The following is a 16,545-nucleotide window of genomic DNA, read 5'->3' on the forward strand; positions in this document are numbered from 1 at the left end:
GAGTGATGATATTTGTCTTTTCAAGTCACCATTATAAGTGATGGAGCCCTGCTTTCCTGGGAGTGCTGAACACCTGCCTGCCCATGGGAAACAGTGAAAGAATTCCTTGTTTTGTTTTACTTGTGCGTATTTTTATTACCTATAACTGTCTTTATCTCAGCCATAAATTTTCTAGCTTTTAACCTTCAGATTCTCTCCCCCATCCCACTGGCTGGGGGTTGAGCAAGCACCTGTGTGGTGCTTGGATGCTGGCTGGGGTTAAACCATGACAGTGTGTTTTCCTAGTATTATTATCCTTAATTCTAAAAAATTGATTTGATGAAACCGGATGTTTAAATATTGACTAGTTCAGAAAAGAGGAACCTTCTCATAAATATAAAAAAAAAAATTGATATTACATAAAAATTAAGGTACAGTAATTCACCATTAATGTCACCTCTGCTGTCCAGTCTCACTGTTTTCCTTATAAATTGTATAGTTTGAATTGTAAAAACTAGGTTGCTTATACACTAAGCCATGGCAGCAAACAAATTTAAATGTCCATATCCTCTTTATGTAGATGTGCTACTTGGAAACATCAGCTATTGAAATAATAGCCTTTTGAAAGGAGAAGCCTGTGGAATGGACTTTTTGTTGGGACTTTTGTCAGAAAGCTGAAATGCTACCACAGAAGAACAGAATCAAGTACCAAGTATTTGCTCACAGAAGTAGAAAAGAAATGTGTCATAATTTCCAGTGGATGTTGTTTTCTGGCTCATCCTTCAGAATGACATAACTCCTCTTTTAACTAGTGTGAACTATGACAAATACCACTTTTTGCTTAGTCTGTATCCTCATGTCAGAGTTCAGCTGTCATGAAGGTGATTTTTCTTCCTGTGATTCATCAAATCATTATGATTTTTTGTATTGTTTTTCCTATTGATCCCTATTATTGAAAGCTTTATAACTATATGGAGGATGTTCTTCAATGGAGCATCAATGGCCTAGGAAGCTGTCTTCCTCTCTTCTAGATGGAATGAGTCAGGAAGTAAGCCGCAGACACCAGCCTGTTTGCCTTATTTGCAATTTTATCGTATTTCTAAGCCACATTACTGTGGACTTCCCTTGTTTATTTAAACAAATCTGCTTTTTTAGCACAGTATTTTAAATATGATGGAATATTCAAGTGTTGAGGGCCTTCTCTCTAAGAAGATTCTTTAAAAGTCAGCCACCAGGTGAGCCCTGTTTAATTATCATTCCCATAATCACAGAAGAACTTCAGTTCCTGAATATTAGCACTTTTGATTTTCAGCCGGGTTACAAACTTTATTTCTGTCTTCCAGAAGGAAAAACAAGAGGTGATGATAACAAGAAGACCCCTCCCCCCTGCTACAAACACCTCAACAGTACTGAAATAAACACATCTTGGGTAGAACTATTTGCTACAGTTGTATTGCTGTTGTTCAATGAAAAATATGTAAGCTTCAGAATGAGATAAACATGCTAAATCAAATTTTGCTTCCTTCTCTCCCCGATACTTCCCCTCTCTCTTCCCTAAATCAAAAATAACAAATCTGTTATCTTTAACAGGAATGCTCAAACAGTTTGTACAGGACAAGAAAACATCATGCTTCTACATGCTTACACAAAAAGAATATCTGCAAAAATAGGATCTCAGGATATTTTGTTTGTGTTTTAGGGGTGACCTTTATATGAACGAAAGAAAATTGTAGGCCCTGGTGCTGGTGTATCTGCTACCTATGGCAGCAGTGCACACACTATAGCTGAAAGACTTGCACAGGTCTGGGGCTTTTTTCTCTGCCCTAAGCATCTGCTTTCACCCACCTTTAGATGCCCTGCAGAGCTTTAACCAACAGATACAACTCATGTTGTATGAATACAACTCGTGTTTTCAGATTTTGCATTTCTGAGATTTCCTACTTTGTTATGAGGTGTTCATATTTTCTACACACTTGGTCCCTTTTGGTATCTGTTTTTCATTCACTACTGACGCTGCATCTTGTTGAATACATCAGATCAGGTTAGATTCTCAACCTGGGAAATGCAGCTCCAGTCCCAGCTGACACCATCCCATCAACATCCTACTTAGAAAATTACCTTGTCAGCAAGGAAAACGTCAGATTTTTAATACTGCACTAATCATCGCCTAAGTCAAAAACATGAGCTGGATCAAATATTATCAATAACCACAGAATAGCCACCAGCTTCTATTTTCTTCTCCTCTGCCTCCCTTAGCCTGTCCAAATGTCCTCACAGCCTGGATTTCAGCACATGGCACATTCAATGCACTTTTGATGAATTCCTGTAAATGTCCAGCTTTTCTGCTTCAGTATTCTCAAATGTTCCTGCTCCCAAGAAAACCAAATTTATAACGTGAGGGGAGGCTTCATATTTCTGGCACATGCAGTTGTGCAGATGTTATTCCTTAAGGAAGACTATCTTGATTGCCTCTGTGAATAATGGCTACAAGATGGCAAGGAGCCAACAGTTCTCTTAGAGCAGAAGGTATAAAACCACTCTCCTACTGAAAGAAGGCCCCCAGTAGGATAATATATTATTACGCATGATTCAAATTACAGGATCTGCAGCAGGGGAGCCAGTGGCTGAATCAGGACAGCCGCACGCAGAATACTGATGATGGGATGATGGAATGCATCATGCATTGAAAGAGCTATGGTTTAGTGCTTAAATCCTCCGTATTTTCAAAGTGACTAGAAGGATCAATATATAACTGAAGCACCGTAAACAAATTGTAGATTATTGTGTGTGAGGAGAGGGGAAGTTACCATGTTGTAAGAAAAATTCTATTTCGGGCTACTTCTTTAAATAAAATTTTGCTCTATGAAAGACTTGACCTCTTGAAGCCCACTAGCAACAGATATAGCTTTAATTTAATCACACAATATTGAATTTGTCTCATATCTGATTCTGTTTCGGCTATTAGAATACTGAAGAGCAAAACCTTGCCTCATTAGATTATGCAGTCTGAAATCTCTGCGTTCCACAGTATCCTGGGCTGGTTTCAAATTGTTCGCACAACAAATTACTTTACCCACAAAGAACTAAATCCAAATGTTCAACACAATGTTGGCTTGCCCAAATGTTTTCCACTTATAATTGAACACATCTCAAGAAAATGTGCACGTTTATTATTTTAAAAAAAAACCCAAAACATCCAAACCCCCCACACCAAACCTATTTCCTAATATGAAAAGCTGGCTAGATCAGAGTTTTTTCAACCTAAGATCTAATCTTTTCTGTGCAGATTAAGCACATTCTAAACAAAAATTCTATATTTCGCTTTGCTGCAACATACCCTGAAGCAGTATGCAAGCTCTCCCTTGACTTCCTTTCATACTGGCTCTTGTATTCAGTTATTCTGGTAAATGGATGCAAATCAGGTGCATTGTGTCGAGGTGGAAGGAAGGGGGTGAAATTTGTTCAGAAATGATCTCAGTTCTATTCATTAATAAAATGACATCTTGACTGAAAGTGGTGAAGAATGAAATATAACAGTACTGAACTTTACTCAGTTGTAACAGATGCATGTAAGAACCTTTAGAGAAAGCCAGATATGTAAAACGGCCGCAGTGAAATGATTTCTGAAGCATTAGAATAAGTACTTAGACCGTGATGGCAGCTAAAGATGCAAACTCAATGCTGCAGCAACACCCTTTTTTACCTTCCAAGACACTTAGAGGCAATCTCAGGCTATAACTGGAGGAAGCAGCACCACATTAGGTAAGGACTACGAAGAGGCAAACATACATGAAAGAAAAATATATGCACAATATTAACAATTAAAGACACTTTTAAAGGTTTTTATGGGGCCAACAGAAAAAAAAAATGGAACAATGCCCATGGTTACCTGCAGAGACAGCACACAGTTAAAAAAAAAATCAAGAAATTGTAGCCATCGTTTTGCATAGCGATTCAAATTATGCTGGCAGAATAATTAATGGAGGACCTAATCTCTGTGAGGAAAAAAAAAAAAAGAAAAGAAAAAAGGCTACGTTAAACAAAGTTCATTACGGCATGATGTAAATGAGTTTCTCACCAGTGATGTCACTGATTGGCTGGGATGTAGAGCTGGTTTCGAACAGTGCAGCATGGCCGGATTGGCTGCTAGCTCTTCTGGTTACTGCCTGCTTGGGCAGCGGTCGAACCAGACTCTTTCTGTCTCTCTTGTTGTCGTTTGAAGCAAATCTTGTTCAGCCCAGCTGTGTCTCCATAGTAGTGGCACCCTAAGAGAGTCTCCCTCCTGCTTCCCACAGCTCATCTGTAAGGCGGTCGCTGCTGTGAAATACCAGCCTTTGGCACGGAGCCCAGACTGCGTTGTTAGATCCGTCTATAATACAGAAAAGAATTTTTTTTAAAGCAGTTCTTTCACCGAATTACATCCTAAGAAGGATTAATAAGCACTAAATTGCAACTGATTTGTGGACTTTTAAATTATGTAGCTAGCACGCTTTCTGAAATAAAATATTATCTGACTTGCAATAGCACAGCACCATTGGTTAAAAAAAAAAATTAAAAAAAAGGAAAAAAAAGAAAAAATGAAAGGAAGGAAGAAAGAGAAGCAACAACTCTTCTTTGTTTACCTTGGTTACAAAAAAAATAATTCTTCCTTTTTTCCCCTAGGACGGTAACTGATATCTTGGTGCTACGCAAGAATATTTTAAACTATCGCCAGTTTTCTATTTACATCCGAGTCACTATTTTCAGGTTAAGGCAAGGGATCTTAATTAGCATTCTCTTTAACTATGCAAACTGAGACAGGGCATGAAAGAAAAATGCTGTATGGAAGAGACAGAGACAGGGAGACAGAGGAAGAAGACAAAAAAAAAAAAAAAATCTGTGCAGCTTTTACAGTTCAGCTGTCTGACCCCCTGCAAAAAGAATGCAGTCATATCAACTTTGCCAGACAATGGAGTACCTACAGGCTTTCCTCTAGACAAGTCCTTTATAACCAGTCAGTATTATGTGCTGCAGACAGTGGCCAATCGCTAAGCTGCTTTCTACAGCAGTGACACAATAGGTGCACTGGCCACACTGTCCTCCTAGCCTCCGACAGCGGTGCAGGTTCATTTTTTGTACGCTGGAATATGCATATGTCTTAAATGTTCCCACTGTATGGGGAAAAAAAACCACCATCAGCCTAAGCTTGCTTTGTTTTGCTATAATTACATCAGCCTAATTACTGCAGCCGAGACGCAGAGCCACAGCTCAGAGCGGCGCATAGGCATGCACGTCATATAAATATGCATGAGCACGCCTGCTTATTTAAATACAAAAATGCATCAATTGCTGGTGGTGCCTTTTTGGTTTTGTTTTCTGCATGTCCTTCCTCCCCCCTCCAACACCCATTGCTGATAAACCAAGTGAGTTAAGGACGCCTAGCAAATGCGGTCACCATTTTTCTCCCTTTATTTATCCAAACTTTTATTCGTTCCGTTCTAATTGCAAGCATTCAGTAGGAACTAAAAAAGAGGAAAAAAAAAAATTGAAATGCAAATGAGTGTCAGTTAGTAAGGGAAGGGTATTGCAGACCTAGGGCATTTTTCTCCCTTGTCACTACCCATCAGAGAAAGCGCCTGTAAATGAATCTGCGAGCACTCCATCATAGCCAGGCATCAGATGCCCAGTTCCTATTAAAGCCCAATGATCCCCCAGCATGTGCGAGCACCCAGCTTGTGTGTTTGGGTCCTCTGTAATTACTGCAGCTCTCCTAACTGTACCTGAATCCGCTCATATAGTCCAAAGATTAAATCATCACTATCCACGTATTAGCAGACATAATTGGGCACATTCTATAGTGGGAATCGCCATGCTAATTTTTCTGATTTTATGCATGGGATTTACATATTCATGAAGAGAATAGCTGTTATGACCGCCGACAGAGCAACATGAAAAGAAAAGACACCATTCTTCAGCACACAGAGTATACAAAACCTAGAGGGAAAAGATGCAGCATATGGCGACAAGGAGGAGAAGTTGTTTGGCTTTCGAGGGTTATTTTCTTTCCTATTTATAAATTCTGGGTAGATGGCTTACAAAAAGCATGTAAGTATTCTGATCACGAAGGCAAAGTAAGTCTGTGTTATTAGTAATCAGCCACTGGTAGCTGAAATAAAATCATTTTCCACTTGGTACCCAATGTTCTGCAAGTTTTGTCTTTGCATTAGAGACCATTATCAGTTTAAGAATGCTTAGGACATATTCATCTAGGAGTACAAAAATACTGATAAATCAGAAAGGAATAGAAATTCCAGTTGATATTTAAAAAAATCTTGATTTCCTATTCTAATGCCTACTTTAAATTAGGGATGATACCTTTCCCAGGAAAGCTGGTATTCTTTGTTACCAGAGGCGTATTTTAACCCAACTTATTAGAACTGCATGTTTTCCAAATCTGACAAAATATATCTGAGTGACTTTCAGATTCCATTGTTTTTAAAGAAAAAAAAATCAGTAGAGGAAAGATAATTCAGGCAAGTTGTAAACATAGTGCACCTTGATTTGTATAACAATTTCCTATAAATAAACACATTATGCATACTGTAACCCTGTCCCTTTTATGCATTTAATATAATAATTTCTTAAATGTTTGTTTATCTCTTAGGTATCTGCCACTCAAAACAGCCCAAATTTCCTTATAACAGCCAGATAACAATACCTACAGATGCCTGCTTTCCCCTACATCTTTCTACATTTGATAAAGATAACCCTACAGATACCAAGGTGAAAAAAAATAATTTTTACAAGGATGTTTGTCAGGCCTGGTTGTATATCATTTTTCACAAAACATTCTATTCAGTACTTCTCAAAAGAACAAAAAAGGAGGATTTTTTTTAAATTTGCATTTGTACATTCTACATTTCTTTGAATTACAGCCCTTCAATGCAGTCATGCCGTAACATTTTTGTAGTGACAGAAATATTGTATATTAAATTATTAAAAAATTATTTAAAAGCTGATTGATATTTTAGAATATGTTATTATTAATTCAAATAGCAATATTGAAATTATATTATTAAATAAGCTCAAGAAACTGATTTTTATTCTCTAAAGTAGATTTAAAAGAAAGAAGCAAAAGGAGCACTAAAAAAAATAAACTCAGCAATGTTAACTAAAACATGTTTCTCCACCCAGATCACTGTTACTGTCTCTGTCAAAACAAAAAGCTATCAACAATAACCTTCTTTGTGTTTGTCTTTACCTAAAATTCAAGCTTCAGCAACTGTAAATCTGGGAGCTAATTATTAGTTTTCCCCTTTAGCATAAATGTCTGGGCTATGACATCATATAGCACAAAAATAAGCTTCACTGCTAAAAGGGAAGCCTTTAGACAGCAGAATGGTGATATAATTTTTATGGTACAACCCTTTTAAAAACCTTAGCATGGCCTCTATTCAAAAACCCCACTCCATAATGTCAAGTACATTAGTGCTAATTTGAAGCTTTTGTTAGAGGATAATATCAGAAAACTTCAAGTACTCATGGAAGAATTTGAGGCAGGTTTCCTAAAGAAAATATGTAATTTTGTGTTCTGCGTTCACTGAGAGAGAAAAATGATTCTGTTTCTTGTTTGTAGCAATGAACCTGACAAATTTCAAGTGCTCTGTTGAAAAAAATGAAATTACATTCCTCTAAACATGGGCAGATTTTTTGTCTTATTTTATAATATTTATTGTACTGAATTTTAAAAAACTCATTCCAGCAGAGGAAACAGTATAAATTAAGAAATTTCAGCAAAAATATTATCTGATTTGTTATATCTGGCATAAAATGAAATTTGACAATAGTTTAAAAATATATCTATATTCAGAATAAGGTTTCTTATTCTAAAAAAAGCATCACCTGTCACATCAGTTTTCCACCCCCTTCTATAATTTCAATTGCTGTTTTCTTTACAAATGATCACCTTTTGCTCTGCATTTTCATTCCATGTAATGCCATTAGCCTCAGCCCTTTATTCAAGCTCTTATAAATTCCCAGAATACACAGTGCTATTTCAACAGTATTAATTAGGATGGTATTTGGGGTATTTACTTGCTACAGCTTCCCGCTTCTGAATTCTGGCCCAAATTTTCAAGCAACCCTCAGGCTCTGACATCCATGTATAAACTCTGGCCCTGCTATGGGCTTCACTCCCAAAATTACCACAGAACTGAAATTTTAGATCCTGAATAAGCAGGTAGTCTGACTTGCAGAACTGCCAGAAACCTGCAGCTCACTTATACACTGCAGGAGCTCCCATTAACTGGACTGCCTTAATACGATGCAGATGTCAAATATTTTGCTTTCATATGGGGGCCTGATACAAATATTGACCTGATCTTTTTCATTTCAGTAATTCCAACAATCCCAAATGCTCTGATGATGAAATAGAGCTTTCCAGGCTTGGACTTGTAACCTGTGAAAAAGCAACAACAGCTCAAGAGGTAAAAAATGTAGCATTCAAGATTAGTACTTAAATTTGGGGCAACATGAGAACAATAGTAGGTGGATGTAAAATAACAGGTTTGTAAAAAAAGTTTCAGTAAGAAAAGTTATTTATGATTTAATATCTGGATCACAAGAAGTTCTAAAGACTTGGAAATTCATTGTCCAGATCCTAGCCAGTTTAGCTGTAAACTACTCTGGTATGAGAGCACCAATAGAGATACACCTTCACTCAAGGATCTATACTATTATATCTTTCATGGCAATATTCAGCCAAACACTCCTACATGGGAATAGTGATAGTATTTTTTATCCCATTTTTTAAAATTTAGATTTTCCTAGAAATTCTTTTGTGCTACACATAACAAATACAGAGCTTACTCTTTTAAAAACTTGATTCATAAAATAGGTTAAAAAGTATTATTTTGGGGTAGATTCCTAACCTGTGTGCATGCAGTATTTAGTACATTATTTGGGGAATTTTCCTAATTTAAAAATATTTTTATTCATTTATTATTTAAATTAATGGATGTAAAGATGACTGAGTTTTTGAAGTGTCACTGAGGAATTCAGGATTTTTTTTTCATAAATCTATTCTAAAAATGCATAAAAAATGTTTGCCTTAAGTCCTTGTCGCTTAAAAGCATGTTCTGTTCTAGAGAAAAACACATCTTCATTTACCTCTTGAAGAAACTTATCTTAGGGTTATGTTAACCCTAATTTCCTACTTGCTTGCATCTTCTTATTCAGAATTCATCCTTTCCTCAGGCTGTACTTAGTCCTCCTAAAGAGCTAAAATTGAATGATACGCTTGTGACAGTAATTTAATTAAACTGATTGTGGAAGCATGTAAACACACGATTAAGGGTCTATTTCTCCACAGTGGCTCTGGTGCTGTAAGCACTTCTACCTTCCAGTACCCCACCCACCATAAACCTAATTTCACTTACTGTCTTCCATTTATTTGGGAACAGGATACTCTGGGTGATGCTACACGAGCTGTATTTGACCTGTTGTATGTTCAGCCTACACAGACAGCAGCCTACCATAAGATGTGGCTATTATTGACTTAGCTGAACTAAATTGCTGATTTTGACATAGTTTTTCTCCTTTTTATTGCACATGCCATAAGTAAACCTCAATAAATGATCATTTCCAAGAGCAAATACTCTGGGGTTTATAATTTGATACAAGTTCCAAAGCAACGCCCTACTATATGATGGATCTCCTTTCACATGTTGTTTCACCTCAAGATAGAGTAAGTGGCTCTATCTGAAGGCTGGGAAATGTTATGATCCTGTTGAATAAATTAATTACCAGGACCCAGAGACAAAGGTAATAATTTTCCATTGTATTTGCCTCTTTATTACTGAGGAGGTGGCATTGCTTTGCAGAGGACTGAACACACCCATCTGCATCAAGGAGGATTTTTGTCATATTAAAAATGTGCACCTAGGACACACTTGGAATTTCTTCTACACTGAACTTGAAAGTCTACCCTTAATGGAGCATATTTTGAGTAATCTTTCAGCACATCACAGCAGCCAAACACAATGCCCATGCTACCCAGCTGTAACTCTACTTATTTGCCAACTGTTTTGTAACCTCAGGTTAATTTTCCTCCAATACAGAAAACAAACACTGTATTTGAAATAAAACTCAAAGTTAGGAAGCCCTTTAAGCACAAGATGTCTAAACACTAAGGACAAGATGTCAAAAGCAAGATGACAGCCCTCTCAGACCACATGTGAACTCTCTCAGGGAGGCAATGTCAGTCTGGGCTACTGGGGCCACTGATGAAAGCAGCAAAACAATGAAGGACAGCTGCTGACAGGTACCTCTGACCTGCTGTTACACAATGAAGTTCCACCACCTTCCCTAAAACACAGAAAACCTCCATCTATTAGAAAATAGCACATGCATTGCACCTTACAAGCCAGCAATCACAGTAGGATTTAGTGGTCTCTGTTCAGTGTTAAAAAACTTAATGCCCCCGGCCTCCCAGGATGGGAGGACCATGAGTCCTGAAACCTGGTGACTGCCCAACATAGGGAAAAGGCATGGGCATGGATACCTACCAGTGTTTAAAATTTAAAGTTTTAAAATACTGAATGCCATCCTCAGAATTTATCTCACCTTTCTAACAAAACCGGTCGTGGAGCAGTCAAGATGGAAAAAATAACACGCAAAAGTTTACGGGTCAAGATAAAGACAGATCATTCACCAGCTCTCACCACTGGAAAAACAGAGTTGGCTTGGAGAAAATTTAAGTCCCTTCCAATCCCCAGTACACAGAGGGGATGAGGAATAGAGACTCTTCAGTCCTTCCACCTCACACTCTTCCCGTTCCCCTGCTCCCCTGAGGTCCTTCTCAAAGGCTGCAGCCCTTCAGGATAGACCTGGTCCTGTGTGAACAATCTAAAGGCTGAAGTACTTCCATGAAACACCCACCAGCTCCAGTGCCCTCCAGATACCTGATCCACAATGTTCTCTCCAGTGGTGGCAGGGAAATAGCTGCTCCAGCACTTTTTCTCCAGGGGCTGCAGTGGATTCCTGCCGGGATACCTGGAGTAACTACTCCCCCTGCTCCTGCTCTCCCCTCAGGGCTCTTAGGGCTGTTTCCCCTCACCAACAGACAGGTTCTGCCCTCCCTTACCCAGGTTGTCCCCAAGGCACCACACCATGGCCATGGGGCTCAGCTGTGCTGCTGGGATGGCTGGAACTGCTGCTCAGAGTACACTGTTCCTGCTCTCTGCACTGAAGAGTGCCAGCAGTTCATGTCCATTTGTCCTCAACTGGCTCTGTGTTTAAATGAGCACACACAGAGCATTCATAGCTTGCCCATTAAAAGAAGAAAGCTGAGGAAGAAGAAGAGGTGCTGCTGTGAAGTAGCCACAGTGCACATGGCTTTTCACTCCAAGCACAGGTATCTCTACAGTGACTCAGTTTTCCACACACAGGTATCCTCAGCCAGCCTCCAAGCCAAAACACATCTAAAGGCCATTTTCTGTCAGTACTTAAACTCCATGTGCACACAGATACAAGAAACCCTTGCTGCTGTTCCACCTCCAAAGCTAGAGATATAGAAAATAAAACTGACAACAACAGCTCAAAACTTTGCTGCCTTTGGCTTGTCTGGCAGTTAGTAGCTGAGGTGATCTAAGGGGTTAGAACCTCCAGTTACAAATCTGCGACACAGGAGCAGAGACAGCCCTTTGAAAGCAGAAACAGTAGAACAGTCAGCAGCTGCTCTCTCTGGGCCCAAAATTCTGTGCATGGACAAGCTCCACAGACTTCTGACTCCTTTAAATGAGTGTACTGCTGAAGAAAGGAATAACAGCTAAAAGAATGCCTACTTTAAGTGGCAATGGACAAAAAATGCTGACCATCTCACAGCCCCATACATAGCCATGGGAATACAAAGATGAGGACACCAAAACTCTTCCTTTATTCCAAGGAGAAAATTTTCATACCTATTATAATAGGTGTTCTCCCTTTGCATAATTCTTAGGAATCAGCACCAGGCATCAATCAAAGAACCCTATGTATTACTTTAATAGCTAGGATTAATAAATTATAGGTTTCCCAGTATAAATAAGTGTGTATTCAGCACAAGCTGCTGTTTGAAATCTATTGATAGTTAGAGGAAGGATTTGGATTGTTCCCAAGTCAAACTGTGCTCTCTGTGTAACAGCAACCTTCCTCACAATATTCATTGTCCCAGTCTGCATCACAGCCTGCTCCTTCATTTAACACACCTAGGTGATTCTGAAATCCTTGGCAAGGCTATCCTTGACAAAATTAGTACACGACAATCCTCACATATAACACACAAGGCACATAAGAAATGCTCTTTCTTTGCCTTAAGAATTTAAATAGTTCTTTAAGTTATAGACTCACATGAAAGGAATGATGTTTCTACAAGGACTTACATAATTGCACAGTTATGTCACTCAGAAGGCAGTGTCTGTATCAACTCTTGCCTTGTTCATTTGCTGTGCTTCAGGAGACCTCTTGGCCCTCTATTTGAAACAGCAGAGGGAGAGAGAGGACGGGAGAAGAAGACCTAATGAATACAGGCTCAAGGAAACATTCAGGGATTTCACTGTGGGATTTCCATTAGTATCAGTGGGGGATGTTTAGGGATTTACCTACACTACACTGAAAACATGCATCTCAGTGCTGGGGAACACAGAACTGCTCTGAATTTGTTTTACCCCTATGTCTCCAGCCAGGGAGGGTAGTAAAAGGTTTAAAAAGAAGCAGTGGCAGGATAGAGGTTCAGATATGATGGCAATGCTACCTGTCCTGCTGGGCTTTCAGGTGTATTCACTTTAAGTGTCAGCCTGCCCAGAACATTAAAGCAAGCAAAAACACCAGAGAACTTAATATGGAAGTATTAAGCTTCATTTTCCACCAATTATAACATTCATACCTTCCTAACTTCTGAGGAAAATAATGATGAAGCATCTAATAAAAATCCAGACAATTCAGGGGAAAAAAACCTCATGTTATTTGTATTCTTTTCAACGTCTCACAACTGAGCTTTTAGCTAGTAATTTGTTAAAAAAAACTTAATTAACAAGGAGTTTTATGCTAAGAATTCTACTTCTACCACTATTCAAAGCACCAGTTTGCAATTTAGTACAGAAAAAACCCCAAAAAACAAGTAATCTTCAATGCATATGTGATATGAATATCCACATCTTATAACAATTTTGCCTAAGGACTGATATATCTGGAGTACTGCCTCTGCAAAAAAATAGGCTTTCAGACATGAATTCCACACAGACAGTATGAACACATAAAGAACCCTTAAGTAAAGACCAAATGAACAAGATGCACATGAGATGCACAAATGGGCTGTGGAGATGAAACACATCATTCCAAGTACAAATGGGCTGAACACATCATCCCAAGTTAAAAATCAGAGCATTAAACTAATGTGTGCTGTGTTGCTGTGCAATGTCTGAGCCTATGGCTTGCTGCAGTAAGTGAACCCTTTATATGAGCTTCAGTACTTCAAGGAATGGCATGGAATTGATTGTGCTGCCTGTTCTCTGTCCCATTTGCTGAAACTGCAGCACTCTTTTCCTTCCTTAGAGAAGATCGACATAAAAGATCCTCACATTCTTAAGCATAATCACCTAGGAAAGAGATTATCAAGTACCAGGGCCTTGTTCTGTTTGGCAGAACAGTACTGAGAATTGCCCCATAGTCAAAGAGAATTTCTCTTACTGCCTAAATCAACACAAGTCTTCCATGCATATTCTCTCCTAATATAATGATGAGAAACACAGCAAATACTTTCTTTCCATATAAGCAACACAGAGCTTTGAATGTGTTCTCTCTCTTGCAATGGAGGGAAACAAAATTCTCAAGGGCTCTGATCCATTTGGCCCTCTGTTTCCATCTTTTCTATTTTAACTCTGCTTTTCAGAGGCTGAAGAGGTTTGACTCTGGCCTTTAACTTGGGATGACAAAACTTGATTTTCCAGAAATGAGAAGATTTCATCTTCCTTGACACAACTGTTCTATAGGATTAATATTTGCATTAATTCAAACGAGACATCCTGTGGCCTTTGACAAGCTATATCACAGTAGCATTAGATAAGATAAGATAAGCATTAGATACTGATACCACTGATGTTTCAGGGTGTCTTGTTTTTCTGCAGGTTTTTTACAGAGACACCTTCCAACTAACAACAAATCCTAAACCTATTGAGGAGTACAGGATATATGGGGTTTTTTACTGCTTTTTGTTGTTGTTGTTGTCGCTGTTGGTTTTTTAGGGGTTTTCTTTTGTTACTTTTTTTTTTTTTTAATTTGTCTGTTTGTTGGGGGCGGGTTTGTTTTTGTGGTTTGTGTTTTTGTTTTGTTTTGTTTTTTGTTGTTGTTGCAGTAAACCAAAACTAGTCATTTCCATGAATATCTCTCATCTCACCAGCAATCTCCATGATGCAGAATATTTAGTTCCAGGACCAAGTTTCAATACTCTCAGATAAAAATATCAGGAATGATAATATTTATCCACAGCAACAAGAAACACACTCGTTTATGTGCAAGGAAAAGATTAGAGTTGGACTGAAAAAGCTCCAGTGGGTATTGCTGTCAGGAAAAGGTACATGTTTTCCCATGTGTGTTATGCATGGACACTGAGACAGTAAATGATAAGATTTGCTTCAGAAGCACATGAATAAAAAATAATGTTCCAACATGATTGATCCCAGATTGTTCCTATATATGATCTTCCAAATGCAAGGAGTATTGTCTCAAATTCTGGAACCTGAAGTAATAACTTTTTTTTTTTTTCTGCAAGAAGCACTCCAGCTGCTTGGTTTTCTCCTTTCCTCCCACACACAGCACTCAGTGTACCAGAAACTCTTCTTGTTTAACTGTGGAAGGTGGGTAAAGGAGAAAGGCAATTTTACACCTCCCTTCCAATACTTAGTAACAGACATAAGTCATACTTCAAACCCAAGTGTGCCTGGTTAAAACCAGTCAAGAAAGCTCCCTTACGTGATAAATTTTTGCTATGTGCAGGAAAACAGAGCAACTCCACATGAAAAATGCAAATAAAGCAATGGACAGCAGTCAAATCTTGCAAAACCTTGACACAAAAAAGTGAACAGGTTCCCTTAATTATTGTCAGATGACATGTACAGCATATATGTCATCTGTTGTCTTATGCATGCATCTCCAAAGGAACGCTGCTCAGCCTTTTGGTGTGGAAATTTACACAGCCCAGCTTCAGAACACCTCCTGTCTCACGTGGCCACAAACCATGTCCTCTCAAGTGTCACATCCCATTGCCCCGCCGCTGTTGGGAAAGCTACACCCTGCTGTTTGCGAACACCCAACAAGGGATTACTTCATCTTTGTTTTCTCATGCTGAAAAGTCAACGCTGACTTCAAAATTGAAACAGTTGGTCTCTTGTCACTGAAAATTTGATCAGGTGTTCCTCCATTGAAGCAGCTCAGATTACATTTCTAACAAATACCACAAGCAGCTAAATGCTTTCACCTATTAAATCCTTTACATAAGAGTTGAAAGTAACTCAAACCAGCTGAAGTGAAGTGCAAGGTACATGGATAGTGTCACTATTCTTGTTGCTGCATTTTTATTGTGCTGTTGATAACAGATGACACCCACTGGAACACGATTCTTTAATATTTTTCGAACTCTGAATAGTGTCACAGTTTCAAGTGCTGCATTAACTTCTGAGAGTTTTCATTATAACACTCTAGCAAACCAGGAAATATGATGAGAAGGTGTAACACTCGACTTTTCCTGACATGGACGGTCTAATAGGGAGCCAGAATTGCTTTCACTTAAAATGGAAATGAAAGGCAAAAAACCCTAACCTAGATCTATCTTGTGCTGCAATAATAATTGCCTGTATCCACCATGTTACTCATATCACAGTGTAGCATAAATGTTCCAGTAAAATGCTGGGTGAACCATATTGTCTGCAAATGGTTGTACCTGCCAGTCATGGTATTAGAAGGTTAATCAAAAAGCATATCCAAGCATTTCATAAGATCACCACAAAGAGAGGGATTGTTTTGTCCCAAGTAACTGTGCACTCAGGATGGAGCAAATGAACAATCCTTCCTTCCTTTTGCCTGTTCCCTGCTACTACCCAAGAACAATATTTTACTTGAAAACCTGTTGAGGTTACTGCTTCACATCCATTAATGCAGCTAGATGAGTGAAAACAAGGGCACACATCTGCTAATCAAATCTTCTGGACAGAACTGGAAACGAGAAAAAGGTTTTCAGATAGGAAGAGAGGCACCCAGCTGGGAGAACAAGTCTCAGCAGGAAAGGGGAGGCAGTACAGCTCCCTCACTCTGTGCCAGCGGAGCTGGCATGGGCTGCAGTGGGGCCCAGCAAGAGGATGTGAAAGAAAGAAAAGGGAAAGGGACTCAAAATGAAAAGGAAAGCTGCATGGAATTCAGTCTTCTGGAGAAGAGGGGGGGAAGGATTGAAATTAAAGGAAATGCACAACTCTTTTTAAACCTGTGGACTCCATTTTCCTTGTGGGCTGATAACACACTCTGCAGCTCCACAAAGTTCAGCGATCAACCCTATGTTTA

The sequence above is a fragment of the Fringilla coelebs genome, assembly GCF_963513975.1.
Source record: "Fringilla coelebs genome assembly, chromosome: 2".
NCBI classification, from domain to species: domain Eukaryota; kingdom Metazoa; phylum Chordata; class Aves; order Passeriformes; family Fringillidae; genus Fringilla; species Fringilla coelebs.